This window comes from Cynocephalus volans, chromosome 9, assembly GCF_027409185.1.
Source record: "Cynocephalus volans isolate mCynVol1 chromosome 9, mCynVol1.pri, whole genome shotgun sequence".
Lineage (NCBI taxonomy): Eukaryota > Metazoa > Chordata > Mammalia > Dermoptera > Cynocephalidae > Cynocephalus > Cynocephalus volans.
Window position 1 is genome coordinate 106686684 of NC_084468.1, and position 11227 is coordinate 106697910.

The following is an 11227-nucleotide window of genomic DNA, read 5'->3' on the forward strand; positions in this document are numbered from 1 at the left end:
ATTGTGTCCCCCAAGTTTTATGTATTAGAAACTTAGCCCCTACTATGACTGTTAAGAGGGTGGGAAATCCTATTTTGGTGATTGAAAGGTGGAGCCTTGAAGAGGTGATTGGATTGCAGGACCGTGCAGTAGGGAGTGGATTAAAAATGGTGGTCAGAGGTGTGGTTCTGAGGGCTTTAAAAGAACAGGAGAGTCTGTCTTGCTCTCTCTGCTCTCTCTCTGCTTCCACTATCTTGCAATGTGAAATCCCTGAATCAGTGTCACCATTGCCACATGGACTTTGGATTTCCTAGCCTCAGGAACTTCAAGCAATAAATTTCATTTTCTTTATAAATTACCCAGTCTCAGGTATTCTGTTATAGCAACACAGAATGCACAAATACACTTACATGCACATCCACATACGCACAGACCTTAAAAGCTCAAATAATAACTTAGTGTTCCTCTAAAGTCTGCTCTCTTGTTTTTCATCTCCTACCACACCCATCCTTTCTAGTTGCTCTGCAATCCATCTGCAGCCCTCAGCACTCCAAAAATAAAAGAAGAAATAAACAGGGTGTGAGGCACAACTTAAAAGTTTTGTGACCGAAGCTAAATCTATTTCAGTGGTACCCTGATTCTAGCTGTTGAACTGAAACTTCCCAATGGAAGCAAATTCTCGTCGTTTTGAAGGTAAATGGTAGAAATGAAATGCTAACCTGACCAACCGAAATTATATTTAATTCTCATCTCCTAACAACTCAACTGGCTCTTGGAAAATTTAAGAAGGGAGATCATGGACCATACCTTTTAACATTTCTGAACTTTTACTACTAGCTTTTGCTTCAGACAGTACCATCTAGACAAAACAACAACAAAAGAAAATTATGCGTAGCTTAATTTCTTTGCTATGTTTAAAGGATCATAAATTATTTATGAAGGAAAAAATGCAGTTGGAAAGCCTTGCTGCAAAGAAATGACTGAGTTATTTCCCAAGTCCACTTATAACTCTGAGAAATTCAAGTGTATAAGAGTTTTAATTGGTCAAGGGGTTAGATATATAAAAATTTTACATTTTCAGTTTAACTCCTTTAAAACATATGGTTTAGTTAAATAGGATTTATTTACAGGGCAGAAGAATGTCACATTATATGACTCATATCCTACCTAAATTTTCCTGTTGGAATTTTTCCTCTAGCAGATGAGTAATCTTATTTTATGTTGGATCAGCCCCACAATTTGTACAGAGTTATGGTTTGAAATAGGAATCAGTTGCTAGTTGTATAAGTCAAATGCTCTTCAAGTACAATGTAGTTATTTCTTTCACAAAAGTTAAAATTACATAGAAAATTTCTTATGATCTTCATCAGTAATGAAGTATACCAGTAATGTGAGCCAGATTTTCATCATAAAGAGAACAAGAGGTTCTCCAATTTCCAAAAACACAAGAAGGCAAATACTGTACATTAAACAGAATCAAGAGCCTTACTCTGATTGCAAGCAAAATTCTAAAACAGATTCTCAAACAGATGATCTGTGAGCACTTAGAAATGTAAGAGGTGACCATCAAGAGCCAGCATGGGCTCAGTACAAACATTTTGCCAGATAAATAATGTCCTATCAAATATGGTTATTTTGCAAAAATGAATTTGCAAAGCTGATATAAGACACACAAGGGAACCTAAAAAGATGAAAAAGAATAGAATTATTTAGTCATTAATCTAGTATGCAGATATTCTATTTACTATGATATAATTTACTATGACTTTGCAAAGTCAATCATTCAACAAATTTTTACTGAGCTCTTTGTGTCTTACACTGTGCTGAGTGCTTACATGCTGTATCTTTAATACAGTTCTATCTATGAGATAGAAGCTATTTGCATTAATCCATTGCTGCTTCTTATAACAAAATACCTGGAATTGGGTAATTCATATGAAAATGAAATGTATTGCTTACAGTTTCAGAGGCTGGGAAGTCCAAAGTCCAGGGAAGACATCTGGTGAAGGTTTTCTTTGGTGGTGGCTTTACAGCAATGCAGGGGTCTCATGTGGCAGAAAATGGCAGAGCAGAGAGAGAGATGCTCATCTGCTCTCCTTTTAAAGCCCTCCAAATCATGCCCCTGACCACCATTGTTAATGCATTCACTACTGCACAGTCCTACAAACTAATCACCTATTCAAGGCCCCACCTTTCAATTACAATAATAGGCCTTCCCACTCTCTTAACACTGTCACAGTGGGACCAAGTCTCCAACACATTAAACTTTTGGGGGGACAAAATTCAATCCCTAATACCATTATTATCAAGAGGAAACAGAATGTGTGGCTTAAGCACACAGACTTGGAGCCAGACAATCTGCATTCATATCCTGACTCTGTCACTTTAATAGCTGTTTGACCTTGAGAAAGTCACTTAATCTCTGCCTCATTTTGCTCATCTGTAAAATGGAGTGATAATTGTAATTATCTTGGGATTGTGAAGATTAAACAAATTAGTGTATGCAAACATTTTAGAAAAGTATCTGGCACATAATAAATGTTCTATGACTGTCAGCTGGAACAACTCTATTTTAGAGAGGTATTATTGACTGAAAGTTTGTCTCCCCCACAGTTCATATGTTGAAGTCCTAATCCCCAAGGGGATTTTAGATGTGGGGCCTTTGGGAGGTAATTAGGTAATGAGAGGTCCCTTATTAGAAGAGAAACGAGAGAGATGATCTCTCTCTCTCTCTCTCTCTCTGCAGAGAGAGAGAGGATACAGCAACAAGGTGGCCCTCTGCAAACCAGTGCTTTGATTTTGGACTTTCCAGCCTCCACAACTGTGAAAAATAAATTTCCATTGCTTAAGCCATCCAATCTATGATATTTTGTCACAGCAGCCCAAACTGCCTAATACAAGAGGTAAGATCGTATGTCCAAGACACTGCAGTCTTGCGACCGGGATCTAATCCCAAGAGTGTCTCAGAGCCAGTGCCCTGAACTACTATAAAAATTACATTTTATAGAAAGTGTCACATTCTTGGCTGATTTCAAAGAACCCTCGACACCCAGTTCCTTATACCTTTGTTTTAATAATGCATGTGTCCAGGCCTAATGTGTCTGGGAAGCTATTTCTGGGCCTCTGTGCTGAAACTTACCTAGAAAGGCCAGGAAAGTTACAAAAGAATTGGGGTTTGCAAATTTGAAGTCTACACTGCTCCCATTTTAATAGGCATATCATTGTACCTCTGGAGAGCAGCATGTGTTGATGTCATTTAATAAAGAATACATATTGTCATAGAAGAATCTTAGTAAGAATGTAGCTATTGTTTACTCATGCTATTGCTAAATATGGGCCCAAGCCTGTTCTAAGTGTTTTCCACATATTATTCAATCCTCACAACCACTTTGTGAGGTCAGGTATTATTATTAGTCCCATTTTTATTTTTCAGAGAGGTTTACAACTTGCCCAAGGTCATCCGGATAGCAGGTTGCAGAGTTGAAATTTAAACCAGGCAGCCTAGCTTCGGAGACTGGGCTCTTTATCCATTAAACTCTCTTTCAAGAAACCATGTCCAGATGTGCTAAGTACTTACCCAAGACCCTCAAAGAAGTCACTGACCTCTTCAAAACTCCTTCACTCTATTTGCTTCCAGCGACTTCCTCACAGCCTACGTGGTCATCCTGGATACTAAAGTGCACTTCCTTAATTGTTCAATTCCCCACATTTTCAGCTTTCCTCAAATGCCTCCTCATCAAAGAGGGCTCCCTGCTGATTATACCATCTGCACAGTAACCTCCTGGACACTTTCTCTCACCTGTGCTGGCTTTACTTTTTTTTGTATCCACTTATCATTGCCAGGCATTATTGTTTGTTGATTATTTTATTGTCCACCTGTCTCTATAATGTAAGTTCCAAGGGACTTTTCCTATTTTGTTTACTTCATAATCCCAGTGCTTAGAATAGAGTCTGGCACATAGTAGGTCCACATTTATGTAAATGACTGAATTCTTATAGATTTTTATTTATTACAAATCTAAATTTTTTCAGTAATACCAGGAATAATTTTTTTAAATCCCACCATCAAACTTAACATGTAATCTCTATTAATTTCAATTTTTCCTTCCAGTCCTTGTTTATAAGCAGACAGTGATATATCTTTTTACAGATGCATACTCATAATGGAGATTCCAATCTGCATTCTGCATTTTCAGATATTATCAGAACAGATAAAAAAAACATTGCTGAATGGATTTTTGTATGTCAATGACTTTTGATAAACAACACTTTTAAGGCTCAGGGTTTTTTGTTGGTTTGGTTTGCTCTGGTTTTTTAAGTAAAAGCAAAGTTGGTCAAAGCTTTTCCATTTGTGCATTAGAAGTCATGTGTCCATTTTCTGCTGCTGTAACAGAATACCACAGAAAGAACAGAAATATATTTGGCTCATGGTTCTGGAGACTGAGAATTCCAAAAGCATGGCGCCAGCATCTGGCAAAGGTCATCCCATGATAGAAAGGAGGAAGGCAGAGTGAACCCATGAGTCAGGGAGAGGAAGTTGGCCTGAACTCATCCTTTTTATCAGGAGCTCACTCCCATAATAACTAACCCACTCCGGTGTTAATGAAATTAATCCATTTGTGGAGGGCAGAGACCTCATAACCTAATTACCTCTTAAAGGCCCCACCTCCCAATACTGTTACAACAGCAATTACATTTCAAGAGTTTTGGCAGGGACATTCAAACCATAGTATCATGTTCCCTGCCTTTTACATTGCCAGAGGTAGAAATTATAGTCATAGTTCAGTAGTACTTAACTTTAGTAAGATTCTTAAGACACAAATTATGCTTTCCTACCAGGCAACCTCTTAGAGATCATTTTAAAAATTTCTGGTCACTAAATAAAACACACTTCAGTGATACAGATCTAGCATGTGCTAGACCAAATATATTAGCAGCATCTTGATGACCTCAGAGGTTGCAAAAAATGTCAAATTGAGATTTTTTTTGCAGTATCATCAAGATACTGATTCATAAACCAGTGAATTATGAAATCCAGAAGTAATGCTCACCTGAGAAGAGTTTATGCTCAAAGTTGCATTAGTTGTCTATTGCTACTTAGCAGCTTAAAATAGCATACACTTACTATCACATAGTTTCTGTGACTCATAAATCCAGGCACAGCTTAACTGGGTTTGCTTAATGGTCTCCCTTAAGGTTGCAATCAAGATGTTGGCCAGGGCTGAGGTCTCATTTGAAAGCTCAGCATGGGAATCTCAACAAACTCACTTATGTGATTGTTGGCAGGATTCAATTGTTTTGGCTCTGTGGATTGGGGGCCTCAATATTTACCTGGCTATGGTTGGAGGACTCCCTCATTTCCTTGCCATGTGGTTCCCCCAACATGGAAACTTGCTTTATCAAATCCAGCAAGGGAGGGAGACTACTAGCATGAAAGATGTTACATTTTCTTGTAATTTAATCACAGTAGTGCCATCCCTTCAATGTTGAAGTATTCTATTGGCTAGAAGCAAGTCATTCAAAGGGAAGGGATTATATAAGGCCTTAAATATCAGGAAGTAGGGGGCTCTGGGGGCCTTCTTAGAGGTTGCCTACCATGTGTTAGGAAAATATAGGAAAATGGTCAGGGCCCCTCAGATGTTCAGAATGTTGCCGAGCATTTAATGTAAATAGGCACCTGCGCTCAGGTGTTCTTTGGTTATCGTCTAATGTAATTGCGCATGTGCACCCAGGTGTCCTGTGTTATGGACTTAAATATAAAGGATGAGGGCTCTGATCCACGGCAAGCCCCGCCCCCGGGATGCGCTGGGGGGGGGAGCATGGGGAGGCCACTCCTGCTGCTGGAGGCTGTTGCTGCTAGTGCCCCCAGGGACCCTCCACAAGGCCACTGCCACCGCCAGACCTGTAAGCTACTGGACCTGCAAGCTGCTGTCATTGCTGAGGACTGAGTTCGTGTCCTCTGTCAACAGCTCCTGGAATCTTTTCCAATTACCTAGCATGGACCTGCATGTGAGGGATCTGGGGACCCAGCCTGGTGTGTGAGGAGTCTGGTGACCCAGTCTGTATAATGGGTTTGACGGTTCTGAGCCCTAACTCTGATAATATAAGTGGAAACTTAGTATAACTAAAATAACTAAAGCCAAAATGTTTCACTATTTTAGTTATAATTTGCCTTACTTTACACCATGGAAGTACTATCCCAAAATAATACTATATTGCTTGCCAAAGAAAACTGCCCATATGATACCACCTCCTTTCTGGCCCGGAATGTCCACTGTCACCTCACTGGAGAGTTGGCATCATCTGGTGTTCTCCCACTTCCGCTAAAGCTGCTGCTTCTGAAATCACCTAAGCCTTCCTTCCTAGGCAACTTTAGGAAGAGGTGAACAGGGTGAGGATGAGAAAAAAAAGTAGAAGCTTTTCTTCTTAAATCATTTATTTGAATAAAGAGTCGATCGATGAGATGGGTGCAGCATCCCTGGGGTTTGGGCCTAAAGGAGAATGGCCAAGGTGGTACAAAGACATTTTCCATAAGAGTCTCTTGATCAAGAACCAAGACCACTTTTGCACATACAACTCCTCCTATTGAAATAAAAGCTCAATACCAACCATACTCTTGCCTGTGTGCTGGCTTTGAAATTAGTCAGACCTCATATGTCTCTTTGCATTAATGAGCCCTTCTTAGTGATTGTACTTCTAATTGTGTGGCAAGTCAAAGAATAAAAACTTGAGTCTGGGTAATCTAATAATATCAGCTTTATTCTTTATATAGAAGTCAGATGGCAAAGTAATCACATGAGGAAAGTTGAGATCCTCATAGAGAAAGATAGGAAATACCCTGGTTTGGTGTTAAGGGTGAAGATAATACAATTGACATAGCAATGGATTCCCATTTACAAAAGACAGCACAATATAGTAGTTATAAATACAGTCTCTGGAGAAAGAGTACAAACCCTGGTTCTATGATTTACTAGATGTGCAAAATTGGGCAAATTACTCACTCTCTCCATGCCTTGTAAAACAGGCATCTATAAAACAAATAATGAATGCTGGTTCATTGTAACAAATGTACCATGTTGTTGGTGGGGTGTATTGGAACTCTCTGTACTTTCCACTCAATTTTGCTGTGAAAAAACTTGCTCTTAAAATTGTCTATTAATTTTTTTAAAAATCATGATGTTAAAATATGCTCAAGAGTGGATTGTAATACTGAAAGGGCTCCTTCTGCAAAATCAGTGGAGAGCAAGTTGGAAAACACGTAGGGAAACACATCTCACTCAATTTTGTTGGCACCAGCCATACTGCCCAGGCAATGGTAGGAGTTCCATCATTCCTTTCCTGCCCCACCCAACTCCGGAAATCCAAACGCATGTAGTTGGCAGTATCTTGTGGGAAAGGGGAAGTGGATGACACCAGCTAGCACATTTTGCACAAAACACACTGGTAATCCTAAAGCTAGACAAGACTACATGTATCTGTTTCTTCAAGAAAGCTAAATCAGGGCTTCTCTAACTTTAGTGTGCATAGCAATTACCTGGATGGGGTGTAAAATACATTGCTTAGTGCCACCCCCAGAGTTTCTGATTCAGTACATCTGGCGTGGGATTTGGGAATTTGCATCTTCAACTGGCTCTCTGATGATGGTTGATGCTGCTGGTCAGTAAATCACATTTAAAAGTTGCAAGAGTTTGGATGGTTTTTAAAGGTGAATTCTACTCAGTAGAAGTTCTGGAATTTATAAATAGGAAGAGTTTGGGATCAGCTCTCTCGCTGAACCGGATTAAGAAACTTCTCAGAAGAATGCATTTGCTTCGCAAGCACACTGTGTTTACTTAGAATGAGAGTTCATTCGGATGGATTAGGGGTGATGGAGATTATGAGAGGAGGACAAAGAAACTAGAAGCCTGTGTTTTGTCTTTCTCTCATTGAGTTTTAATAATATTTGAATACATTAGACAGGGCACATGCTATATGGGTCACCACAGTCTCTACCATTTCCTACAGTCCTACAACTGATCAGCTCCACTCACTTATAATCTGCCTGGACCCTAAAATCATTTGGTTTTGCAAGCCCTATGCTAGATGATGTTTCAGACCCCATGTAACTTTAATTATGAGATGATATCTATAGACTTCATAGAGTTTCAAGAAAAAGAAAAACACAGGATGTCCAGTTACATGTGAATTTCAGATAAACAACAAATAACTTTTTAGTATAAGTATGTCCCACACAGTATTTGAGACAAATTGAACATATTTGTACTAAAAAATTATTCATTGTTTATCTGAAATTTAATTTTAACTAAGCATCTTGTATTCTATCTGGCAATCTATGCTAGTTTTCTATTTTTTTTTTTTTGTTTGCTATAGACTGAATGCTTGTGTACCCCCCAAATTTATATATTGAAACGCTAACTCCCAATGTGGTGGTATTGGGAGGTGGGGCCTTTGGTAGGTGATTAGGTCACGGGGGAAGACCCCTCATGAATGGAGTAAGTGCCCTTACAAAAGAAACCCCAGTGAGCTCCCTTGCTCTCTCACCAAGGGAGGGCACAAACTATGAACAAGGAAGTGGGTCCCCACCAGACACTGAATCTGCTGGTGCCTTGATCTTGTACTTCCCAGCTTCTAAAACTGTGAGAAATAAATTTCTGTGGTTTATGCGTATGGTATTTTGTCATAGCAGTCCAGACTAAGACACTGCTGTAACAAACTACCAAAACTTAATGGTCTAAAGAAACATAAATTTATTACCTTACAGTTCAGGAGGACAGAAGTTTAAAATGTGTCTGTAAGGTTACAGTACTTTTGGAGGATCTAGGAGAAATCCATGTCCTTGCCTTTTCCAACTTCTACAGGCCTCCTACATTCCTTGGCTTGAGTCTACCTTCCTCTGTCTTCAGCAGTGCAGCATCTTCTCCCCTTTATAGCCTCTGCTTCTGTCACCACACCTCTTCTGTGGCTCTCTAACTCTACTGCACCTCTTACAAGGATCCTTGTAATTACATTGGACTCACCTGGATAACCCAAGCTAAATCCCCCATCTCAAAATCCTTAATTTAGTCACATATGCAAAATAATTTTTGCCACATAAGGTAATGTATGCACAGTTTCCAGAGATGAGAACATGAACATCTTTGGGAAAGGCCATTATTTTCTCTGCCACACAACCCTACACTGGAATTGTTATTTGCATTACAATGAGTTTAACACATAATAACAAATACTACTTAATTTAAGATATAATTTTATTTGTAGAAATCTAATTGACACAGAATTCTTCTGGAACATATTTATTGCTTAGACATTAAACCCCATAATCTCCTACAAATTTTTTTATCAATGAGCATGAATCTTCTTTTTATAAATGAAAACAGATCTAAGAACTTCAGTGATATGTCCAAGATAGAGCCATGTGCCCAATTTTCTTTATGTTACAACAGTTTGAATACTGCTTCCCTTCCCCTCTCATTTGTTTTATTTATGATAAGCTGAACAATGATAATTTTTTATTCCTCTAACCATATTGGAAAGGCTTAATAAAATATGAGAGATTATATATAGTTTCATGGACATACTAAATAATATAAAAATTGAAGGAAAGCTTTTTAAAATATTCAGTAGAAGCTAGAGATGGACTTGATAATCTAGGGTTTTTAAAAAATCTATAATATCAAAAAATGCAGAAGGGAAATATACACTACACCAGACATTAGTGTTAATTTGTCAATGCACAAAATCTTTTCAACGTATTAACTGGTATGTGGTTTCTAGTTTGAGCTTTGAAAAAAAACAGAACAAATGCCATGTTAAACTGCAGTTGAAGGTCAAAATTCCCTTCAATAAATTTTTAAAAAGCTAAATATCTCAGAACAATAAAAAGAAAACATAATAGTTTCTAACTTTTTCTGATAAGAAAAGCTATTTAGATGCCTTACAGAAGATTAATTTATAAAGGAAAAAAAATGAAAAAGAAAAAAAATTTCCCAGAATCCTACCACCCAGAGATAACTATTTTAACATTTCATATTCTTTCCTTCCAGGATAATTTTTGAGAAACCAGTTTCTACATAGACAAATTGTATAGCAGACATATTATATGGTAAATAAATGTAAGCTTTCATCTATTCATTCATTAATTTATCCATCCATTAATTCTTCTACCAGATGTGCCATAATAAGCCATTTATCCTTTTACTTACAAGGTACACCACCAGTCTCAGTGGATGCTACAAAGGGTTTTTGGTTTCTTTAACATTATTATTTTTTTTACATTCTAGGATGTTGTTGTGGAGCAGTTGGGAGGGAGGGGGAGAGGGGAAAGGGGAAGGAAATGCGATGGAAGGAGGAAGGAGGAGGGGTGGGATTGAGGCCTGTGGGACCCGCCTCATTCCCACAGGGGAGACCGGGGCGCTTCCAGCGGTGGCTTGGTCATTGCCGGGCTAGGAGCAGATGTCAGGGGGGTGTGGCAAAAGCTCTTGCCTCCCACCACCCCAGCTTGGGAACCCTGGGCCCCTCTTGCTGAGGCTCGGTGGTAATCACTGGGCTGGTGTCAGGGGGCCGTGGCTGAGGCCCTCGCCCCCACCCCACCCCAGCTCAGAAGAGCCCAGGGAGCTTCCTGTGGCGACTCAGTGGTTGTCGCTGGGGTGGTTGTGTGTGCTGTGGGGGCACGGCCGAGGCCTGAGGCCCCCACCCTTGGTACTGGTTGTGGGTGTTGGGGAGCATGGCTGAAGCCCCCAGCCCTCCCCCTTTTCTGGCTTGGTAGCCTAGGGGACTTTTGGTCCTTCTAGGTGTTATAGGTGTTCTTTGGTGAAGTGAGACCTTTACTAGTTAATATCAAACTTTGTCTTTCGTTGTGGGTACTTTGTTTTTTTTTCAGTTCTGTGTTGGATTATTTGCTGTTCCCACCACTTAAACTCTGCACTGGAACTAATTTGTTGTCCTTTGTTTACTTCTGAAATGGGGGAACTTCCTGTGGGGACCAATACTTGTGCTCTGTGGTTGAGCTATATTGCTGCTTTACTGCTGATTCCCTAGGGAAGGCTTTTTGTGCAGCTCAGGTTTTAATGATTGGCTTTATAGGTACTTCTGGGTCTAGTTAGATCCAGTCCACCCAGGTTGTGTAGAAACTCTGGTCTAGGCCTGAGTCTTTTCATCAAACTGCACCCCATGCAATTCTATATTCCTGACCAGTCTCCTCTGAGTGGTCCTATGCTGATTGGGGTACAGATCAGCTGTCCTTGCTGTG